Here is a 25,041-nt window from a genome sequence, read left to right on the forward strand (position 1 = left end):
GCAAGCTTGTTTAAAAAAAAAAAAATTTAAACCTACTATGTTAATTCATGCATTATTTCACCAAACACATATTTACTAAAGTGTCCAAAGTAGCAGGAACTATGCTGCTCTTGGGTATGCAAAAATGAATTAAGAATTTTTTCCCTACCTTTCATCAGCAAATTAAATATTGGGAGAGGTGATCACAAGTGGCCAAGCTGACGGAGGTTCAAAAGAAGAAAGTCTAGGGCTGAGACTATTTCACTGGGGTCTGAGGACATTACTGTATTATAGTAACTGATGTTCATATTGAGGAAAAGATTGAATTACATTCAGTGTATTCTGTTAAAAAATCAAGGAAATATAATGTCTTTCAAAAGTATTTTCTTCCAAAATTATTAAAAGATAGTGGTACTTAAATCTTTAGCTATCTGTCATACCTAGAATGACAGTTCCATATAGCCAGAGTTTTACTAAACCATAAGATCTCAATAATAAAACAGAAATAATTGTTGAAAGATAAATTCTCATTAAGGAAAAAACTCCAGTAGATTTTAGTTATAAATTTATCAGACAGAGATGGGAGGTCCTGTGAGTTCAAGTCTATGTTCCAGAAGTTTTATGTCTGGAATTTTTCATCAAGTCCTAGTGTAAACATTGACAAGTACTTTTTGTTTGACACTGTTATGAAAAATTGCTCTGTGAATATAAAACATATTTTAATCTTTTATTTCACCTCATTGATCCTGGGACCATAATTTGTAGTTTTTTCTTCCTCTGCAAGTGTACTGTTGATAATGGTAGGAGTCAGTTTTTTCTAGGGGGAGGGGTTTGAGGTGGAGGAGAGGGAGATTGAAAATACATTGCCGTACATGCCTGTGAATCATTTGGAATCATGAAAGGTTAATGCTGTAAGGAACCTTATATGTCATCTGGCCTACTCACTTCATGATATAGATGTAAACTTGAGGCCCAGAGAGAGTTGGTAACTTGTTCAAAGTCACATGAATAGGAGTTTTTCATAGGGTTCACATTCCTGTTTGATCCATCCTGTTCGAATTTCTTACCCATTTTCTTGTCACCAGTGCATATTGGGAGATGGTTAGGTTTGAGAAACAAGGAAATTAGGATCTTAGAATGCTTTAAACCCTCATTTACCAAATAATTTATCTTGTGGCAAAGCAGTTTCTCTTTCAGCAGCATCACTGAGACCCAAACTTAGCTTTGAATTTCAGTTGTTCATTCCTTGGAGGAGTATTTATCTTCTGCTAGAAAAAGATCCTGCCTCCTACCTTTCTTTTTCTGAGAAGCATTTCATTCTTCTGACAACCATTTACTAAGTGCCTACTATGTGCCAGGCACTTTGCCAGCCCCCAGCAATATAAGGTGAGTAGAAAAGATTGCAGTCCCTTCCTTACAGGGAAAGCCAGTCTAGGATGGGGAACAGACAGTAAGCAAGCTATCATGGCACTGCAATTGGTACAGGAATAAGAAATGTGGTAGAAGACACATCACCAAAGGCCAGGGAAGCAAGGGCAAAAATGAACTATTGGGACTTCATCAAGATAAAAAGTTTTTGCACAGCAAAGGAAACAGTCGACAAAACCAAAAGACAACCGACAGAATGGGAGAAGATTTTTGCAAATGACATATCAGATAAAGGGCTAGTATCCAAAATCTACAAAGAACTTATCAAATTCAACACCCAAGGAGCAAATAATCCAATTAAGAAATGGGCAGAAGACATGAACAGACATTGCTGCAAAGAAGACATCCAAATGGCCAACAGACACATGAAAAAGTGCTCAACATCGCTTGGCATCAGGGAAATAACAAATCAAAACCACAATGAGGTACCACCTCACACTAGTCAGAATGGCTAAAATTAACAAGTCAGGAAACGACAGATGTTGGCGAGGATGTGGAGAAAGGGGAACCCTCCTACACTGTTGGTGGGAATGCAAGCTGGTGCAGCCACTCTGGAAAACAGTATGGAGGTTCCTCAAAAAGTTGAAAATAGAGCTACCCTACGAACCAGCAGTTGCACTCCTGGGTATTTACCCCAAAAATATAAATGTAGTGATCTGAAGGGACACCGGCAACCCAGTGTTTATAGCAGCAATGTCCACAATAGCCAAACTATAGAAAGAGACCAGATGTCCATCAACAGATGAATGGATAAAGAAGATGTGGTGTATATATATATACATATATATATGTACACACACACACACACACACACACACACACACACACACACACACACACTGGAATATTATGCAGCCATCAAAAATGAAATCTTACCATTTGCAATGACGTGGATGGAACTAGAAGGTATTATGCTCAGCAAAATAAGTCATTCAGAGAAAGACAATTATCATATGATCTCACTGATATGTGGAATTTGAGAAACAAGGCAGAGGATTATAGGGGAAGAGAGGAAAAAATGAAACAAGAAGAAACCAGGGAGGGAGACAAACCATAAGAGACTCTTAATCTCAGGAAACAAACTGAGGATTGCTGGAGTGGAGCGGGGTGGGAGGGATGGGGTAACTGGGTGATGGACATTGGGGAGGGTATGTGTTTTGGTGAGCGCTGTATATTCGGTAAGACTGATGAATCACAGACCTGTACCCCTGAAACAAATAATACATTCTATGTTAATAAAATAATAATTAAAAAAAAGAAATGTAGTAGAATGTAGGAGCTCAGATGGTGCTCTTAATTCAGACTGGCTTCACTGAAGAGGTGCTATCAGAGCTAAACTGATCAATTCCAGAAGCCCACATTGATCTTCCATTGTTTTCCAGAGAGATAAGGCAAAGAGAACTGAGGACATTTACCTTTTAAAGCCCCTCAAGTTTATTTGGTACCTTTTTCTTCTATGTAGGGTCACTGTAATCCCTAAGCTCTCTAGATGTTAAATATTTACAGTAAAGAGTCAACAAACCTAAGAAGAAGAAACATCATGGAGGAAGGAGATTACATCACCTCCTGCCCTCAAAACTGAGTGGAAAAGGTACAAGTGGAATGAGAAGTACGGATCAGGGACCATGACTGAAATGACTTTGAGATTCTGGAACCTTTATATTTTCCACGTTTTTGTTTTCTCCTGTTCCTCTGTCATGACTAACAGCAAAACAGTTAATCCAGAAAGGACAGCAAAGAAGGAGATGGTGAGAGGGAGAGCATGGGACATTATGTCCTACTCCATAGCCATTCTTGGAAGAGAGGAAGTCCAAAAGAGAGGGGCTGATGGCAGCTACCTCAGGGCAAGGAAAGCAGACTGCTGGCCAGCTGTCAAGAAAGAAGTGACAGGGTACTCGCTTAGGTCCGGGGAGGGGGCCACGGGGGGAAGGCCCAGAGGCTGGACAGTAGAAGGACCTGTTAGAGTCTTTCCTCTTTCTTTATTCAGCATTTTATCTTCAGTGTGAAATTCAGGGAAACACCCTTAATAAAAAGGAATGACTTCTCTCTTAAGTAGTATGTTTCACTAACTGGCCCACATGGATGGGGTATGGTGGAAGGAAAGGAAATTTTCTGCAGAAGAGAGAAAAGAACAATATAAAAGAAGGAATGACTCTGGGAACAGCTCTCTGACCCTTTGTGTCTCTTGGTATTCTTAACTGAGTGAAAAGACATGGAATACATGTGGAATGGTGGGGAAGTAGGAAGAGCTGAAGTAAAATTATCTGCCTCATTAAATGTAGTCATATATTTTTTGTAAAAAAATTAATCTGTTATCACTAAAACTCAGATACTAAATTTCTCACTCTGGGCCTAACTCCTTGCCTAGAACTTAAGAGAGCTTAATCTTATCTTTCTGGAAATCATCTTCACCCTATCTGACTCCTCTACTTGCCCTAAGTCACAGTAAAATATAGTGGGAAATGGGGTGAGTAGACAGGAAATACAGAGAAAGACAAGACCTTTTGATAATGGTTTGTTATGGATTTACTCTTAGATTTGCATTTGATGCATGTGTTCACATATATTCTTCTGGATGACATAGAAACTCTAATTGTCAGAATCAAGAGTATAGTACTTGAGACTGTGGAAAGGATGTTACATACCAAAAATTACAATGTAATTTGAATGCTATTTGCCACAGTTACCAAAGATCATATATAAGCATTTGCAAAAACATTGCGTTTGTGAACAACCAAAATGAATCACAGCAGAAGAAATCATTTGGCCATTTTCAGAGGACTCTGTGGCTGTGGCAGGGCAAACATGAAAACTGGCCTGTGAGTCAGGAGATCAGGATGTACCCAGGCCCTACCATTAGGTTGTGTGACTTGAGGAAATCACTTCATTCTTTTGAGCCTCTGTTTTTTCATCAATAGAATGAGGAAAAGACCGGTGGCCCTTGATTTCATAGTTGCTCTTGCAGATCTCTGATTCTACTTGGTACAGTAGCAATAACTGCTTGTTATTTTTAAAAGTTGTATCTTTCCAGCAAAATAAATCTTCAGTGATTCTCAGGTTTAAAAAGAATCTATTTTTCACCATATTCCAAAAGCTGCCAAATTTTGGGCTTGGCTGACTGCTAAAGAGAGCAGCCTGCTAGGAGCAAATTCCAGAGCTGAGGGTCATTTATTTGGAATGCTTTGCCAAATACTCCCATATTTTCAAAGTTGTTGGGGCCTTTAAACTTGAACATTAGAGGAGAAACAGTTGTTTAAGACACTTTTTCAATAGGTGCACAAAAATTTTGAAGTTTACAGATATTTTTTAATCATTTGCGACATCCCAATGGCATGCCAAGTTGCATAGTCCTGCCACTTTCCTCCTTGTTATTTTCCTTCCCTATCAACTGATTGCTGTCCCAAAGAACCGGACATGAGAAAAACACAGGTCTTTATTTATTCTGGAATGTTCTTTCAGTTTGACCAGTGGTTCTCAAACCAGGCTGCACATTAAAATCAACGAGGGAGTTTTAATATCACACTGCTGACTGGGTTCCACCCCAAGACAATTAAGTCAGAATACTTGGAAGAAGAGCCCAGGCATGTGTACATTTAAAAAAGTTCCCCAGGTGTTTCTTATCTGCAGCCCCATTAAACCATGGCAGGTCATCACTAGGTAAGCTGGTTGGCTTTAATATGTTCTGCGGCCACAATGCCAGTCAGCTGCCTAGCTAAGAAAAGGAGATGGAGCATAGAAAAAAAATGTGGAATTGTAGATTAATTATCTCCACTAGTGAAAAGGCAACTTCAAAAATTGATGAGGGGAATTTATTTCTTTAGCTTTAGTGCCTCAGTATGGGATTTGTCTGTATCTTTGTGTATTGACTTGCTATAATAAATTCACAATTAGGACTAATGTTGACCAATTTGTGAATATTTATTGATGCCTCTTACATGTGCATATGTTACTAGGTACAGTGGGGAAGGATACAAAAAAGTAGAGAAACTGATTCCCACTTCTTGAAGGATGGAGCATATAAATCTTGGGCTGCAAGAATTATGTAAGACAGAACCAAGACAGCAAAATCATATATTGTACAGAGAGTAAAAGCTAAAATTGTTGATAAGAGGATAATATCAAATTGGCTAGACTCTCTTGGGTAGATGGTATTTTAAGTATGAGCCGCCTTTTTTTTTTTTAATTTTAAGATTTATTTATTTATCTGAGAGAGAGAGAGAGAGTGAGCAGTGGGAGGGGTAGAGGGAGGGGGAGACAAGCAGAGTCCCCGCTGAGTGGGGAGCCCAACACAGGTCTCGATCCTAGGACCCTGAGATCATGACCTGAGATGAAATCAAATCAGTTGTTTAACTGAGCCAGAGTATAGGCCACCTTCTAAATGTCTTCTTTCACTCAGGTGGCAGGCAGCAGTGATAAAAACATTGACCCTGAACTAGAAAATCTTAACTCTACCACAGATGAGCTCCATGACCGTGGGCAAGTCATGTTATCTTTATGATCCTCAAATTTAGATTTATGAGCTTCAACCTGCAAAATGGGAAAAATGATTAAACTTGCCCTATAGAGTTGCAAGGCATAAATGATATGATTTAAACAAAATACCTGAAAATTATTAAGAGATGTATTTAACTTAGTTTAATTCCTCCTTCCTTTTGTATCTTTTTTTACCATATGTACCACCTGGGCACCAGATCAACTGTGGAGGTATGATGCAAAAGAAATACTTCATGTCCTTTCCTATCATAAATTCCTACCATCTGCCAAAGAGGTGTTAAAAACAGAAAAAGTGGACCCACTCCCTCCAGAGTTACCTTCAGTGAGAGATGGGTTAGCCAGACCATGCTTGGCATTTATAACATTTTCATTTCTTCATATTCAGATACATATTCATATCCTACCTCATTGCATAAATAATGGAGGTGAAAAACTCACTCTTATAACTGTTATAAGCCAATAAAGAGGAACACAGAAGAGCACATTACACTTTTGAAGTTCATGCCAGGAATAGTAACTCCTCAAGGTGACCACTGTGCACACACAGAGAACACTAACCACCCAACTAAGTAGTCCTGGCTCAATCTGCAGGAACCATAGAAACTCACACAGCCCCATGATGCTGAGGCTGGTTCTATATCAGCCATGACCCATCATTAAACTCCCAATCAAGTTAAATTTATGTTAATTCTTAGGTTAAACAATAAACTTTTCCTCCTTAATTTTCACCTTAATTCCTATGGTACCTATTAATTATTTGAATATCATTCCTCAACTGCTCAGCTTTCTTTATCTGGGGATTCCAGCCATGCATAAGTTATAAACAAATCACAGTTCTCTTACTATTTCTAAGTCAGTTGCAAACAACAGAAAGTAGCTTTGATAATGTAAGTAATAATGGAATATTTTGGATGATGAGGAGGCTCAGGGAGAGAGGAAGCCACTGTGCTACAGAAATTATCTGTGTATGACAATGCAGCTGATAAAATTGCCACCCCAGACAGTTACTGGACTTAAAACTCAACCAGAGCTTCTGAGAACAATCTCTAGTGGACAGGAATAACAGATGGGTTGTCCAGAGGTCCCATGTCCACAATCCGTGGACCAGAAGGCAGGATAAAGGGCTATTGTTTATTTCCATCCCCATCTCCTATGTACTCTGGAATTCCACCCCATTCCCCAACTAGGAAGACTGTGTGGAGAGCCAAAACAACAACAAAATAGCCACTAACCATTGCAGAACAGTGGAAATAAGAGAACAAACATTTACTAAGTCCTTTACCAAGGCAGCCACTATACTGGTGGTAGGGATCCAGGCCCTGCAGCCAGACTGGCATTGTTCAAATCCTAGCTCAACCACTTGCTGGAAGAAGCAGCCACTTGCTGGTGCTGAGCCCATGCTGGAACCCATGTCAGTCTGACTTCAGGGCCTGAGGCCCCATCACTAGGTCACTCAGTTTAGTCAGACAGTTTTTAACCCTTATGTTCCTCATCAGAGCAAAGATGCCAATTTTTTTGGAAAATCTTAGCATCCTTTTCAGGCTTCATATCTGCTTGGAAAAAAATCACCTAATCATATAAATTAGTTGTATAATTGACACATTTTCTTTCCCTTTACCTATCTTTTTTTCTTAAAAAAAAAAAATTACCTTAAATCTTGACTTCAGTTTTCTCCTGAGCTCCTGAATGGATATCTGATTCACCAACAAACACTTAAAAACCAGCCTTATTGATAGATTTAAAATGGTGAATCATTTAAATACTCAAAATCAATGTCTCTAAATTTTCAGCCTGGGAAATTCTCAACAAGAGATTCAGTATTAATCCTGAGGCATGATAGAAGTGCAAGAGATTCAGAGGATGCTTGGCTTCTACATTCTCAGGTCTTCTTGGGGTTGCCTCAGGCCACTTACACCTCTTTGTTTTTCCCTGGCTAATATTCAGTTCTGGAAGGAAATGAAAGTCAGGAAAGAGAAAGGTGATGTTTTACCTCCCCGCTCCCTACACACACTTGGCCTTAGCCTAAACATTGTTTTTCAACTCAGCTATCAAAATTCAAGCATGGAAGAAGAGGAGTTAGCAAATACATCCAGATTTCATGTTGGGTACCAAATGCTAAGGAGATTAGGCCACAAAAATTTAAAAGAACATGGTCCATCAGGTTTTTTACTCACCTACAGTTAAATCTAAATTTGGAGGTGAGCCAAAATTAAAAATATAAAGCATGCAGCAAGTGCTTATCTTCCACTTTCTAAGGTTTCCAGATTTCAGGGATAGGCAGAACAGTGAATGGTACATACTTAACCTAAAAAGTTATTCATTCTTTGTCCGAAATTCAAACTTAACTGGGTGTCCAACAACCCTATACTCTCTTTAGCACTGCTGACCATGATTGGCTTGGGTAGGAGAGTTCTTTGTTTGGGTGGATGTTGGGAGAAGCACTGGTGAGTGTATTCCTATCCAGGACTGGTTTTGGCTCTAATTTTAGAGCCTTTGTTGGAAGAATGGAGAAGGACTGATCTCTTCTGTGTTTGGAAAACACTGATCGAAGGCTTTCAACAATAGCTTTGAATGTAAATAAATGTCTACTTAGCAGTCATCTTTTCCAGATGATTCTTATATTCTAAAATAACAAGATCATCACTTTTCTCAATTCAGTCACCTGAGACCGTTACTCCAAGGAGATACCTCAATGCAAGGCATCTTTACAGTAGTAATGTTAATGATGCAATCTGATAATGTGAGGTTCTCCTACAAAATAAAACTACTAATTACAAATGGGCTTATACTCTTGACAAATTAAGGAGGATTAACTTAAAATTTATCACTAAACAGATACTAACTCACAAAAACTTTGTAAAAGCAGGAACAACATATAATAGGGAGACAGTATTAGGCAGTGGTTAAGGATAAAAGCTCCAAAGTTTAACATCTCTAATACTGACTACTTCAGTGACTGACTTCAGTTTCCACACCTGCAAACTAAGTGCCAACCTAATAGGGTTTTTTGGAAATTAAGTGAGATTATTGACACTTTTTATAATGCTTGGTCCAGAGCAAATGTTTAAGATATTTTACCTGTTTTATATGGTATATCTAAAATTTATCTCCTTGGGATTCAATAAATATCCGTGAACACTGAGCACAATCTCAGTTCCAAAAAGAAATCAATCTGCCAGCAGAAACAAGAATAGATATGCTTGTTTTCAAGCAGAGACAATTTCTTTATAGGAAAATTGAAAATTAATGACGTCTTACAGACAGTTAAACAAATCAGCCACTCTTAGGTGGGAGCTTAAACCATGAAGTTAGTGTTTGTTTCTATTAATCTAAAAGAATTTTTCTTGAACCATGGCATAAAGTTTTTATGTTGCCTCCCACCCCACATAAACAGATTAGAAACTGTCATTTAGGGGCACCTGGGTGGCTCAGTCGTTAAGCGTCTGCCTTCGGCTCAGGTCATGATCCCAGGGTCCTGGGATCGAGCCCCGAGTTGGGCTCCCTGCCCAGTGGGAAGCCTGCTTCTCCCTCTACTGGTCCCTCTGCTTGTGTTCCCTCTCTTGCTATGTCTCTCTCTGTCAAATAAATAAATAAAATCTTAAAAAAAAAAAAAAACTGTCGTTCATAGGGAGAGATAGAGAATGGGGGCAGGAGAGGGGGAGCTACTGAATGAACTGTTCCATGAATTAGGTAAGCAATTAAGAGCTGAAGAGAGTTCATCATCATCAGCCACCCTGCCATTCTTCTCTTAGGGACCAGGGTCCTGGTTATGGAGCAAGAAAGGACCATGTGGCCATGCTCAGAGTGGAGGAGCAGGTCTCAGAACCTATTGCCTTGTATATATATGACCAACTAGTCTTAAAGGTATAACACTCCAGGAGAGATAGCAAAGCTCTTTTCTAATACTCCATATTTCTGAAAAATGTTTACTTGCTCACAGGTCTTCTCACATTTATTCTGAATCACAGGAAAAAATAATAGTAGTAAATATCTGTATTATCACTGGCTACAGCAGATGGGGGTTTTCTTCAAAGTAATGTTTTCTTTTTTTTTAATTTTATTCTATTATGTTATGTTAATCACCATACATTACATCATTAGTTTTTGATGTCGTGTTCCATGATTTCATGCTTTTGCACAGCAAAGTAATGTTTTCAAGTAATGTCACCTAGCAGCTAGATTCCTTTCTCTAGACGGAATTGGCACCCTAAAAGCATAAAGAAATTAGAAGTACTTGAGGTGAGGGGCACCTGGGTGGCTCAGTGGGTTAAATGTCCAACTCTTGATTTTGGCTCAGGTCGTGATCTCAGGGTCATGCCCCTGCGTGGGGCTCCGTGCTCAATGCAGTCTGCTTGAGTTTCTCTTCCTCCCTCTCCCTCTGCCCCTACACCCAGCTCACGAGCTCTTTCTCTCTCTAAATAAATAAAATCTTTAAAAAAAAAAAAGTGCTTGGGTGATAAACTTGTGTCAGTTTGGAATCAGTTTAGAACAGTTTATAATCTCTCTCAAAGCTAACACATTCTAAAGCTTTAAATACTACCCACTAACAAATCATGTCTGTGGAATTTTTTCCATTAAACATTTAGTCTGATTCAAACCTAATAAGATACTAATCTTTGCAAAACTTGTTTTCCCTTATTTGGCTTTCTTACTTTTTGTAAAAGTCAATCAGAGTTTAATACACCAGAATTGCTGAATAGGGGTGGGGAGGTTAAAATTGCTGCGGGCTTGGTTTCAGGAGAACTAGGTCCAAACCTGGATTCCGCAACCAAGTGATTTTGTGCTCTTGGGCATCACTAAGCTATTGTGAGCCTCACCTATAAAGTGAGGATAATACCACCTGGAAATGTGGGGACAATTAAATTATGGAAACTTTATGTAAGCACTCAGCTCACATAGAAGGTGTTCGATAAATGTTAAATCTGTGGCCTATTATAAGGGGATTGAGTCACAAGCTTTGTTAGAGCTTCTTCTTTAATTAAATACAAAATGAGTGTTAAAGTTTTTATGTCCTGACCAAATAGAGGTTATCTTCCTCTCAAAGAAACTAAACTTTTCTTAAGTTTCTGGTTTGAGAAAGCAGATATCATTCTAGGTTAATAATAGAAATCTGCAGAAATACGCAATTGTGCTTTAATGCACTAAAGATTAATAGTAATGCAAAGACAGAAAAACATTTATTTCATTTGCCAGAATTTTATCCTGTTTCTTGCCTTTGATTTGTTTAACTATAGGAGATTAAATTGGTACAAACATGAATATCTAAAATATTTGTAAATATGTATTTTTGCATATGCAAATTATAATATATGTATTATAAAATGTTGTTTCAGCTTTATTTGTAGCAGAGGTCAGCAGCCTTTTTTTCTGTAAGGGATCAAGATAGTAAATTTTTTCAGCTTTGCAGGAAACACAGTCTCTTTAGTGATTACTTAACTCTGCCATTGTAGTACAAAAGCAGCCGTAAATAATAGTAAACTAAAGGGCATGGCTGTATTCCAATAAAACTTTATTTACAAATATGACGTGTGGCATTTGGCTCATAGGACAGTTTGCTGACCCCTAGCCTGGAGCATGATATAGAGTATATTTTCTAATTAGGCATAATTAAGATAACTGGATGGGAAAAATTTATGAATATATATCCATAAGTTATTAATCAGCAATTGTATAAAAATAACCTTAGTATATGCACTTATTCCTTTAGCATCATAATTTGCTAAGTTTAAAAAAAATAGTGTGGTTTTCCAAGTATATTCAATTGAGATGCTAGTAGGTAAATCACATTGTAATCATCGTGCATTTCACTGGTACTTTTTGAAGTTCTAACCCGGAGCCATGTGTATATGCATAATAGGCTTTATTGTTTTTCTATGTTAGGCAAGTTTCAATATTGGACTCAAATCCATTATTACGTGAATGTCCAGGACAGGATTTCCTTCTGCTGCACAAGAATATTTTGTGAATTTCCTGGGAAGTGTATTCAAGGGTGGCTTACCTGACTGCATCTGAGCCATTGTGTTCTAAGGAATTTCCTGCAGGGATTAAACCTGTTTGGTTTAGACCTTGGTGTTTTATAACTGTTTCCCACAATCACCTTAAACAATGTCTTTTAAGAATGTTTTTGTGTGATTCCTTCCTCCAGGAAGAAATTGAAAGTAATGAAATGCCTAGAGCATTAGAGAATTTTGAGAATTAGAGAAGGCCACTGCATCTCTTTTTGCCATAATAATATAAGAACCCAACTCAATCCTCAGTGCCTTAACAAAGCATCGAGCATTTACATGTACATTAGAAGGGCATCTAATCTCTCACCATTTAGAGATTCTAATTTTATAAATTCTAATTCTATTGTATTTTGAGAATATCTGGAAATCAGAAGCTTCATGCAAGAGTAATAACAGGGTAAACACAATTAATCGTCAAAAGACCCCAAATATCGTTAGCTTAGCACTGACTTTATTTCTTCCATATATCTCAGTCCAGTGTGGGTTGGATGGTCCTACTCCATCTTGTACTCTGCCATCAGGAACACATACCTCTAAGATCACAGCAGAAGGGAAGAGAGAGGTGTAGGTAGGAAACAGCACTGCCTTGGCTGGAGGGGACACATTATCACTTCTGCTCAGCATTCGTTGACCAGAAATGGCCCACATGGCTCCCACCTAAGTGCAAGGGAGGCTGGCAAATATGGAGGAGCACATGGATGTCTGGTGATAATTGGTGAGCCCTGCCAGAGAAAAACATTCAAAGCATTGGGTTTTAAGCTGAGTCCAAAAATCAATCAGATAAGAACTAATAAGAAACCTATAGTATTATCTCAGTTTTCATTCGCTTGGTTGTGACAAGAACATATGTTGATAGAATACTCGCTGCATTCTTCTTGTTTCCCTTGTTTAAGGTGGCTGTGTTTAAAATTGTCTGCCCTTTAACTTAATGGACCGATGAAACTCTTGTCTAACTATATAATCCTTAATATCTATATCATGAAATACACCTTTGGATTGATAGCCTACTTACTAAGTGTGTGCGTGTCTTGTTTCTCCAATTACAGTCACTACAGGAAAATAATTATATCTCAATGTGTACTGAATAAGTGTTGGATGATAAACTCTATACACACTGGTATACACTGGTGAATTTGAAGACTCGTGTTCAGTAAACTTTGATAGCATTCAGTAGCATGAAGACTACAAGTGACTGCCTTTACTTTGCATTTCTAGACTGCTTAGGGATTTTGGTTTGGATCAGTGTTCTTCAAAGTATGTCCAATGGACTAAACTGGAAAGTCTGTTGTGGGGTCCAGGAGCCTATATTCAAAAAGTTCTGTGTTTAGGTTGCTCTTCCCCCACTCCCATTCTGAGTGAAAATGGCCTTTTTGAAACTCTTAAAAGAAGAATAAGGTTATTCTGTTCAGGTATGTACGTGTTGCTATAATCAAATTAGCTCATACATAGTTGGCAAATAGGGCAATGATGTCACTATAACACATGTCACTATAATGCAGTTTCCCCACCAAGTACCAGCACCTGAATGGTTTTTTTTTTATTATTATTATGTTATGTTAGTCACCATACATTACATCATTAGTTTTTGATGTAGTGTTCCATGATTCATTGTTTGCGTATAACACCCAGTGCTCCATTCAATACGTGTCCTCCTTAATACCCATCACTGGGCTAACCCATCCCCCGCCCCCCTCCCCTCTAAAACCTTCAGTTTGTTTCTCAGAGTCCATAGTCTCTCATGGTTCGTCTCCCCCTCCAATTTCACCCCCTTCATTTTTCCCTTCCTACTATCTTCTTTTTTTTTTTTTTTTTAACGTATAATGTATTATTTGTTTCAAGGGTACAGATCTGTGATCCATCAGTCTTACACAATTCACAGTGCTCACCATAGCACATACCCTCCCCAATGCCCATCACTCAGCCACCCCATCCCTCCTACCCCCCACCACTCCAGCAACCCTGTTAGTTTCCTGAGATTAAGAATTCCTCATATCAGTGAGATCATATGATACTTGTCTTTCTCTGATTGACTTATTTCGCTTAGCATAATACCCTCTAGTTCCATCCACGTCATTGCAAATGGCAAGATTTCAGGTTTTTTGATGGCTGCATAATATTCCATTGTATGTATATACCACATCTTCTTTATCCATTCATCTGTTAATGGACATCTAGGCTCTTTCCATAGTTTGGCTATTGTGGAAATGCATTGCACCAGCACCTGAATGTTAATTCCACCAAGTACCAGCACCTGAATGCCAAGTACACTAAGAGTTGGACACAGCAAGTATGGACTAATACAGTCTGTGTACAATGTCCATTCTCCTCCATTCTTTTTCTTGGCTTACTTTTGCCATATGTGTGATTTCTTGGAAGGGCTTATTAATGGTCAACCCCACACTCAGTTCATTTTCCCCTTGTCCCCATAACTCTACAACCTCAACATTTTCTTACTCCCCTCCACTGAAGCCCTTGTATTTAGCATAGCATTTATTTGTGAGGAATTTAACATGCCTTTAAAATCATGCTAGTATTTTTATTTGGGTTGTTAGTGGTTTTGTTTGTATTTTGGCTAAAATGTTGTGTAGGTTTTGAGTAGGCTACTCCAAATCTATTTTTACCACAATCTGTATTATTTTGACATGAGACTGTAGAAAACATGAGGCTGCTTTTAGGAATGGTTATATCACATTGTAATAGACATGCCTGTATTCTTACAACTTCGATTGCATACGTTTTGTGGAATAGAAAAATGTCAATAACAAAATTTGCTCTGGGTCTATTTGAGAAGTTTCCATATGGAGGCAGTTTTCCTTTTTTTTATCCTTTATATTTCAAAGTGCTTTAGAGTTCCCAAATGGTGTTCACATACAGAATCTTATTTCAATCCCAGAACAATACCACAAGGATCATTATTGGCATTTCTACTTGACAAACTTGGAAATTGAGGCTCAGAGAAAGAGAAATGTTTTGCCTAAGGTAGACTGGTCACAAAATTCTGGCTCTAATTAGTCATTCTATTCAAATAAACATATTTTGAGCACCTATTTTATGCAAGGCACTGGAGATACAGAGATAAATAAGATGAAATCTAACCCTCCTCCAGCTGCTTTCTCTCCTCTTCCTCCCATTGATGTAGGGACTCTTTTCAGCTTGGGCTGGGTGGGACCAGGTAATTTACTCCATCCCAGAAAGGCAACAGCCTTCTAGTTTCCTAGAATAGCTGGCACTCAGGACCCTGGTTGCTCTAGACAGGCTGAGGGATACTCAAGACAGGCTCCTGACCAATAGGCCTCAGCCTGTTGCCGACTGGAAGTCTGTCCCTTGATTGTGCTCCCTCTCCAGACCCTCCCCTATTCTAGCCTCTAACCACGACATTGTTTTACCCAGTGGAAACACAGTTGCAGACTGAAGAAGGCCTGCTTCCTCTAATCTTTCTGCCTTGTGTGAGCTGTAATTATATCCCAGGGTTGCATAGTGAAGATGGCTTATCATTGCTTCATGTGCTCCATAGTGTGGGATATAGAGCTGTGAACTCAATGAAGAGCAAGAAATTGTCATCTCTGGGTTCCCTCAGTAAACTAGCCATGGTGTCTTATGCAAGATATTTCAACTGCTTGGGCCTCAGTGTTCCCTCATCATTTAAGGACACTGGCTGATTAGGTGATCTAAATAAGGCTTTTTTCCAGCTCTGGCCTTCTGAGATTCCTCAAGGGCATACTTGGGTTTATTCAATGTGTGCTCAAAGGAGGGCTCCAAGGATCCAGGTCCAAAGAGCTTTATTACGGTAAGGGAGGTCTCTCAGTGGTGCTTTCCTGAGATCCTTCTGAATCTTAGATACACCTTAGAGCTAAATACAGACCAAATGATCAAAATGAAAGCACCTGATTTGCATGGAGTGTTTAAGCATTTTATTTTATTATTTTTTATTAAGGTATAATTGGCATACAACGTTATATTAGTTTCAGATGTACAACATAATATTTTGATATTTTTAAGCATTTTAAATAATCACAAATTTTAAAAAACATTAAAAAAAACTATTACAGAAAGTACAGAGTTATTTAAAATACACAGACATTGGGCCCCTCGGTGGCTCAGTAAGTTAAGCATCTGCTTTAAGCTCAGATCATGATTCCAGGGTCCTGGGATCAACACAGGTCAGGCTCCCTGCTCAGCAGGAAGTCTGCTTCTTCCTCTCCATCTGCCTCCTCCCCCAGCTTCTGCTCTCTCCCTCACTCTCTCTCTCAAATAAATAAATAAAATCTTAAAAAAAAAGAAGGCAGTACCTTTAAAAAAATAGAAAAATAAAATACAGAGATATTAATAAAGAAGATACATATTTTTGAGACTAGTTCAAATTATTTTTGATCAATAAAATATTAGAGAAGACAATCATTTTCAAAATTAATGAAAGGCCTATATGTAATATTCAAAATACTATCAATTTCATTACTGGATTAAAAATATCTAATCACAAAATTTTAAATGTATGCCTTAATAGTGAGTGACACTGAAAGCTATTTTATTCTCTCTGACACCCGTCTTTTCCTGCTGTAGGAAAACAGAGCTCACGTATCTCTAGAGATCTCTTCTACTTGTAGTTTTGATCCCATGATCCTGCTTAGGCAGAACCCACAACCGGTTAAATGTTTATTTATTTGGTCAATGTTTAGCCTGTGGTTGGGCATTTATATCCCAATGGGGACTGAGAAAGCAATACAGAGTGGTGAAATAAGGCAAAGGAAGAAAAATAATTGGAAACCAGGAGAAAACATGAGAAAAGGAAGGGGAAAGGACGAATAGTGCTTTTACCATTTCTTTTTCATGTCTCTTGAATGCTTAGAAAATAGAATACATTTTCATATGCCTGTAGTGGCTTTACAAAAAAATTAGACATATCAGCACTTACTGATTTATTTCACAAGTATACAAAATATCATTAACATGTTCTATACTTCCCAGATAGATGGTATGTCAGATGTTCGCAGAGTTATAGCTTGAAGAAAATGTACCCAACCTTAAGTGCTGTATTTGTTTTATATTTTCATACTCAATGGTCTGTGACCTAATTTCTTTCAGCCCTGACCATGCCTTGTTTTATGGGTTAAAAAAATACATGCACACACAACTATAAATCACATATCAAAATACATTTGAATATGTACCTGAAGCATCAAAATTTTAATATCTACCCTTATTTGTGTTTCCTTTTGTCTGCTATTAAAGATAAAATAGCTGGGAAGGTTGTTCTCTCTTAATGGGCTGATTAGTAACCAAGTAAAACATAATGTACTTTTACCTAATGCAATGGCAGGAAGCCCAATTTGCAGAATGTCCAATTATATAATCCTGTATTAGCCACCAAAGAAAGGTATTTATATCTTATTGTTTTAAATAGGAAAAATAAGGATGGAAGATTCTTTAAAAAGCAAACTGAGTAAAAGGTACACAGGAACTCTACGTATTGTTACAATGGCATGTGAATCTCCAAGTACTTCAAAATAAAAAGTTTAATTTAAAAAGCATATTGTTTCATTCTTCTGTATATAGCTGTCCAATTTTCCCAGCACCATTTATTGAAGAGACTGTCTTTTTTCCATTGCATATTTTTTCCTGCTTTGTGGAAGATTATTTGACCATAGAGTTAAGGGTCCATATCTGGGCTCTCTATTCTGTTCCATTGGTCTGTATGTCTGTTTTTGTGCCAGTACCATGCTGTCTTGGTAATCACTGCTTTGTAATATAGCTTGAAATCGGGCAACATGATGCCCCCAGCTTTGTTTTTCTTTTTCAACATTTCCTTGGTGATTCGGGGTCTTTTCTGATTCCATACAAATTTTAGGATTGTTTGTTCCAGCACTTTGAAAAATGTCATTGGAATTTTGATCGGGATGGCATTGAAGGTATAGATTGCTCTGGAAAGCATAGACATTTAAACAATGTTTTTTCTTCCGATCCATGTGCATGGAATATTTTTCCATCTTTTTGTGTCTTCTTCAATTTCTTTCATGAGTGTTCTGTAGTTCCTAGAGTATAGATCCTTTACCTCTTTGGTTAGGTTTATTCCAAGGTATCTTATGGTTTTTGATGCTATTGTAAATGGAATCATTTCTCTAATTTCTCTTTCTACAGTTGCATTGTTAGTGTATAAGAAAGCAATTGATTTCTGTGCATTGATTTTGTATCCTGCCACATTACTGAATTGCTGTATGAGTTCTAGTAATTTGGGGATGGAGTCTTTTGGATTTTCCACTTAAAGTATCATATCTGCGAAGAGAGAGAGTTTGACTTCTTCTTTGCCAATTTGAATACTTTTATTTCTTTTTGTTGTCTGTTTGCTGTGCCTAGGACTTCTAGTAGTATGTTGAATAATAGTGGCAAGAGTGGGTATCCTTGATGTGTTCCTGATCTTAAGGGAAAGGCTCTCAGCTTTTCCCCATTGAGGATGATATTTGCTGTGGGTTTTTCATAGATGGATTTTATGAACTTGAGGAATGTTCCCTCTATCCCCATACTCTGAAGAGTTTTAATCAGGAAAGGATGCTATATTTTGTCAAATGCTTTTTCTGCATCAATTGAGACGACCATATGGTTCTTCTCTCTCCTCTTATTAATGTGTTCTATCACATTGATTGATTTGCGAATGTTGAACCACCCTTGCATCCCGGGGATAAATCCCACTTAGTCGTGGTGCATGATCCTTTTAATGTATTGTTGGATCCTATTAGCTAGGATTTTGTTGAGGATTTTGGAATCCATATTCATCAGGCATATCAGTCTGAAATTCTCCTTTTTGATGGGTTCTTTGCCATTCTCTAACACCATACACAAAGATAAACTCAAAATGGATGAAAGATCTCAATGTGAGACAGGAATCCATCAAAATCCTAGAGGAGAACATAGGCAGTAACCTCTTTGACATTGGCCACAGCAACATCTTTCAAGATTCATCTCCAAAGGCTAGTGAAACAAGAGCAAAAATGAACTTTTGGGACTTCATCAAGATAAAAAACTTCTGCACAGCAAAGGAGTCAACAAAACAAAGAGGCAACCCACAGAATGGGAGAAGATATTTGCAAATGACACTACAGACAAAGCGCTGATTTCTAAGATCTATAAAGAACTTCTCAAACTCAATACCCAAAAAACAAATAATCAAGTCAAAAAATGGGCAGAAGACATAAACAGACACTTCTCCAAAGACAACATACAAATAAATGGCTAACAGACACATGAAAAAATGTTCATCATCATTAGCCATCAGGGAAATTCAAATCAAAACCACATTGAGATACCACCTTACACCAGTTAGAATGGCAAAAATTGACAAGGCAAGAAACAACAAATGTTGGAGAGGTTGTGGAGAAAGGGGAACCCTCTTACACTGTTGGTGGGAGTGCAAGTTGGTACAGCCACTTTGGAAAACAGTGTGGAGGTTCCTCAGAAAATTAAAAATAGAGCTACCGTATGACCCAGCAATTGCACTACTGGGTATTTACCCCAAAGACACAGATGTAGTGAAAAGAAGAGCCATATGCACCCCAATGTTCATAGCAGCAATGTCCGCCAATAGCCAAACTGTGGAAAGAGCCAAGATGCCCTTCAACAGATGAATGGATAAAGAAGATGGGGTTCATATAGACAATGGAATATTACTCAGCCATCAGAAAGGATGAATACCCACCTTTTACATCAACATGGCTGGGACTGGAGGAGATTATGCTAAGTGAAATAAGTCAAGCAGAGAAAGTCAATTATCATATGGTTTCACTTATTTGTGGAACATAAGGAATAGCATGGAGGACATTAGGAGAAGGAAGGGAAAAATGAAGTGGGGGAAATCGGAGGGAGAGATGAACCATGAGAGACTATGGACTCTAAGAAACAAATTGAGGGTTTTAGAGGGGAGGGAGGTGGGGGATTGGTTAGCCCGTGATGGGTATTAAGGAGGGCATGTACTGCATGGAGCACTGGGTATTATACGAAAACAATGAATCGTGGAACACTACATCAAAAACCAATGATGTATTGTATGGTGACTAACCTAACATAATAAAATAAAATAAAATAAAAAACTAAAAACCATATTGTTGTATGTTTAGGGTGAGTAATTGAGATGCTTTGTATTTTGTTTCTTGTGGTAAAGTATATATAAAATAAAATTTACCACTTAACCATTTTATTTTTTTTAAGAATTTATTTGAGAGACAACACGAGCGGGCATAGAGGGGCAGAGGGAGAGGGAGAGCAAACTCCCCCTTGAGTGCAGAACCTGATCCAGGCTCCATCCCAGGACCCTGAGATAATGACCTGAGCCAAAGTTAGACGCTTAACTGACTGAGCCACCAAGGTGCCCCTGCTATTTAAGCATTTTAAAGTTATAATTCAGTGGCATTAAGTGCATTTGCAATGTTGTGCAACTGTTACCACTATCTATCCAGTTCCAGAGCTTTCTCACCACTCCAAATAGAAACCCCATATCCATGAAGCAATCACTCCCATTTCTCCCTCCTCTGAGGCCCTGAAAACCACAAATCTGGTTGATTCATGTTGTAGTGTGTATCAGTACTTCATTCCTTTTTATAGCTGAATAATATTCTATTAAATGGATATATCACATTTTGCTTATCCATTCATCAGTTGATAGACATTTGGGTTGTTTCCACTTTTTGGCTGTATGAATAATACTGCTATGAACAATCGTGTACAAGTTTTTATGTGAACCTATCTTTGGTGTATTAAACTTGGAGGTGGAATTGTTGGGTCACATGGTAACTCAATGTTTAATTTTTCAAGGAATCACCAAACTATCTTCCACAGGAGCTACATGATGTTATATTTCCATCAGCAATATATGAGGGTTCTAATACTACAAATAATTACTAGTAATTACTTTTGCCCATTTTTTAATTGGGTTGTTTGCCTCTTTGTTGTTGAGTTGCTTCGTAGTTTTAAAGGAAATGGACCCCAAAAGGGCTTCAGTTGTGCCGAAAATGTTCCTTTTCCAGATTTGGGTGGCAGTTACATGAGTGTGTTACTTTGTGCCCTTATGTACATTTGTAAAAAATGAGGATATGTGCCCTTTTCTGAAGGTATTTGTTTCCTAGGGCTGCTGTAACAAATTACCACAAGCACAGTGGCTTAAAGAAACAGAAATCTGGGCTAGTATCAAAAAGACAAGAGATAATAAATGCTGGTGAGAGATGGAGAAAAGGGAACCCTTGTGCACTATTGGTGGGAATGTAAATTGGTATAGTCAGTATGGAAAACAGTATGGAGATTCCTTAAGAAATTAAAAACAGAACTACCATATGATCCAGTAATTCTACATCTGGGACTATAGCCTGAGAAAGTGAAAACACTATGTCAGAGATATCTGCACCTCCATGCTCATAGCAGCATTATCTATAATAGCCAAGACATGGAAACAAATTAAGTGTCCATTGACAGAGGAATGGATAAAGATGTGATACACACACACACACACACACACACACACACACAGGAATATTATTTAGCTATTAAAAAAGAAGAAAATTCTGCCATTTTTGACAACATGTATGAACCCTGAAGGCATTCGGAAATAAGTGAAATAAGTGAAATAAGTCAGACTGAGGAAGACAAACGCTGTAGGCACTCACTTACATATGGAGTATTAAAAAAAAAAACTAAACAAAACCTAACTCATAGAAAAAGAGATCAGATTTGTGGTTACTAGAGGTAGGGAGTAGGGAGAGAGAGGATTGGATGAATATGGTCAAAAAGTACAAACTTCCACTTATAAGATGAATAAGTACTGGGGATGTAATGTACAACATGATGTCTACAGCTAACACTTCTGTATGGTATATATGAAAGTTGTTAAGAGAGTAAATCAAAAACTAATGATGTATTTTATGGTGACATAACATAATAAAATAAAATTTAAAAAAAAGAGAGTAAATCAAATCCTATGAGTTCTCATCACAACAAAAACATTTTTGTCTCTTTCTGTGTGTGTGTATGTATATATACATATATATATATAATGAATGTTAACTAAACTTGTACTCATTTCATGACATATATAAGTCAAATCATTATGCTATGCAGCTTAAACTTACATAGTGCTGTATGTCAGTCATATGTCAATAAAACTGGAAAGGAAAAAAAAACAAAAACCCAGAAATTTATTCTCTCACAGGTCTGGAGGCTGGCAGTCCAAAATCAAGCTATGTTCCCTCTGAAGGATTTAGGGAAGAATCTTTCCTTGTCTTCTCTAGTTTCTGGTAGTTCCTAGAATTTCTTGGCATTTCATGGCTTGCAAACACATTTCTTTAGTCTCTACCTGTCTTCACATGTCTTCTCCTCTGTGTTTTTAGTTCTAATCCCAAATCTCCCTCTCCCTTTTTATGAGGCTAGCAATGAGTGAATTTTGGGCCCACTCTAAATGCAAGATGATCTCATCCCAAGACCCTTAACTTAATTACATCTGCAAAGATCCTCCTTCCAAATAAGGTCACATTCACAGACACCAGAGGTTGGGACTTTGGACATATTTTTGAGGGGACACAATTTATCACCCTATACTGAATATATGTTATGCTTTAATATTTTTTTTAAAAAAAGTCTTTAAGAAAAGAAATGGTAAATTTTTTTTTTTAATGTGGTAATCAGAGTTTTTGTGACAAAAGATCTATAGGTTAGGGAGAGAAAGAAAATTGTGTAAACTTGCCACCCTATAAAGGAGAAATTCTTAATCAGTTTTTGAAAAATGTCTTCAATAATTATGATTGTGAAAAGAACTTTTCAAATAAGGCTTTCAAAGGCCATTTATGTGGGGTTTCTTTTTCTTTTTTTGAGAGGAAACTAATGAGAACAGTACCATATTCACATACATAGAAAATACCTTTTAGGATACTAAAGGATTTGGCGGTTTTTTGGTATTGCCAAAAGCAGGACTCCATTAAAATGTCCAGAAAGCATATTTGTGTGTGTGTGTTCACACTGTTACACATGATACACTCTTGTTTTTTGTTGTTGTTGTTGTTTGTTTTTGTTTTTGTCAATTATGAATAATTAAATCATTGTTATTGTTAAGACTTGGGCCTTTGACCACTGTGATCCTCAACTTTGGTATGGTTTGCAATTGGCTGAGGATTCAGGTCATAAAGGCATACTATCCTAACACTTAAGCCACAGCACCTTTGTATTTTAGTGTGACATGTAGCTTATGACCAATTTTGTTGGGGTCTCATTTCATGCATCAGTTAAATAAATATGTAAATGAAGTAATCCTTTCTTCTTAAGAATGACATTTGACCTAATATATTGAAAGTTATTTGAGTTCCCAAATATAAAAAAAAGCTAATAAGTGTTAGTAGTTCTGTGAAAAGTTGTTTTAGTATGAGAACATACAAAGTTAAGAATTTGGACAATAGCCTTATTCAGAAAACTAAAAGCTTCTTAGAAGCCAATTTTCTGGACCCTAATGCAATTCTGCAATGTTTCTTTTTTTTCTTTTTTTCTCAGTGCAATCTCTTAAGAAATAGATGACAAAGCTTTGATTCATCACCTTCTCAAATTGTCCCCATTATATGTCTTCAAAGATAAATTTTGGAAGCTCTTATGTGCCCAATTGTTTTGAGTAAGTCCTAAGTATTCACCAGGGAGTATATCTTTAAAAAAACAAAAACAAATTTTTTTTCTGTGCTTTCTTTGACAGGCATTAAAAAAAAATAACAGTCATTTTTAAGTTGAGTGGAGTTCATCCAGAAAATCATCACTTGCTGGTAAAAAGTTAAAAATTAAGGAAATCCAATTTTTGAAATTTTTCAAAAAGTTCTTTTTATACTTTTAAAGTAATAGAAGGCCAAGTATTTTATAAAGTGTCCACACAAATTATATTACTGATCTTTCATCATAGTACGGAATAGTAGTTGCACTCAAGACATGAAGGAAAAATATACTTCAAAAAAAAAAAGAAAAGTATGCTTCAGGGTTTAGCTGGGAAATAACTGACATACAACAGAATCACTCACCCTCGTTTTTCACTGTAGTTTTTCGCTGTAGGCGCCAGGCAGGGTGTCAGTCTGTGGAGGGGCAAGCTGGTGCCTCATTCAGCTCTGCCCTCCTAATAAGATCAGCCTGCCACAAAGCAGCAATTATTCTGTAGTGACATCACCACCATCCTGCCCTTTTGCCTGTATTTAAATGAATTATTCTTATGTTGCATAATGGAAGATTTCAACTTTAAATCTGACCGGGCAATGAAAGTCAGTGTGAGTTCTGTGTCATGTTTTCATCTGGCTTTATTTTTAACTCATGGTGATGCCTCGAGTACAGACCTAAAGTACTGAAAGCATTTTCTAATGTGAAATGTAGAGTCTTCCCAGGGAAATTTTGCATATTTAATCACCTGCCTAGTCAACTAAAAAGGTGTCACACTTTTTCATAGTACATAAAGGACTACCCAAATTAAGTCCCAAGATATCTATTTCCTATTCTCTTTTAGATAGCACAGACCTGGGGTGCCTGGGTGGCTCAGTCAGTTAAGCGTCCGACTCTTGATTTTGGTTCAGGTCATGATCTCACGGTCATGAGATCGAGCCCTGCATTGGGCTCTGCATTCAGCACAGAGTCTGCTTGTCCTTCTCCCTCTGCTCCTCCATCCGCCACCCTCACATAAATAAATAAATAAAATCTTAGATAGCACAGACCTTTTCAATGACTAAATAGGAAAGAAAGAAAAACAAAACTAGGATTAAGATTTATAAAATTGGCATCCAAATTACAGGAGTCACATTACAGCAATCACTTATGGCCCCTGGGATTTTTTTTTCTTTTTTAACCTCATATGGTTAATTATTTGATTATGCCTTATGTCTCACAAATAACTAAAGCTCTTTGAGGGCATGGCTAATGTTTATTTTGCCTTTTAATCACTCATAGCTCTTCCACACTACCTTGCACATGATAGGTGTTTATTAGTGTGTGCTGAATGAATATAACACATGCAGAATGTTGTTACATACAGACATTTATTTACATACTTGTAATCTATATACAGAGCAGGCCAGTCTCTTTTTCTCTCTTACTCTGTCTTTTTAAAGTTTTTAATGGCCTTTGGGGGAAGTAAGAAGGAAGCACT

General features: G+C 37.5%; 1 protein-coding gene and 1 long non-coding RNA gene across 4 annotated transcripts in view; one reads left to right on the plus strand and one right to left on the minus strand.

The window, feature by feature from the left end:
• Positions 1–25,041, plus strand: part of ITGA1 (integrin subunit alpha 1) — a 183,202-nt gene that overhangs the window by 27,917 nt on the left and 130,244 nt on the right. The gene's annotated exons all lie outside the window — the stretch shown is intronic.
• Positions 12,341–24,049, minus strand: LOC118549852 (uncharacterized). Of its 2 annotated transcripts, none has more exons than XR_004924267.2 (2): positions 23,933–24,049; positions 12,341–12,631 (listed from the first exon to the last, which is right to left on the minus strand). It is a non-coding gene; the product is annotated as an uncharacterized LOC118549852 (long non-coding RNA). The 2 variants fall into 2 exon arrangements; XR_013445541.1 differs by lacking the exon at positions 12,341–12,631 and adding an exon at positions 17,107–18,872.

This window comes from Halichoerus grypus, chromosome 2 (genome assembly GCF_964656455.1).
Source record: "Halichoerus grypus chromosome 2, mHalGry1.hap1.1, whole genome shotgun sequence".
NCBI lineage: Eukaryota > Metazoa > Chordata > Mammalia > Carnivora > Phocidae > Halichoerus > Halichoerus grypus.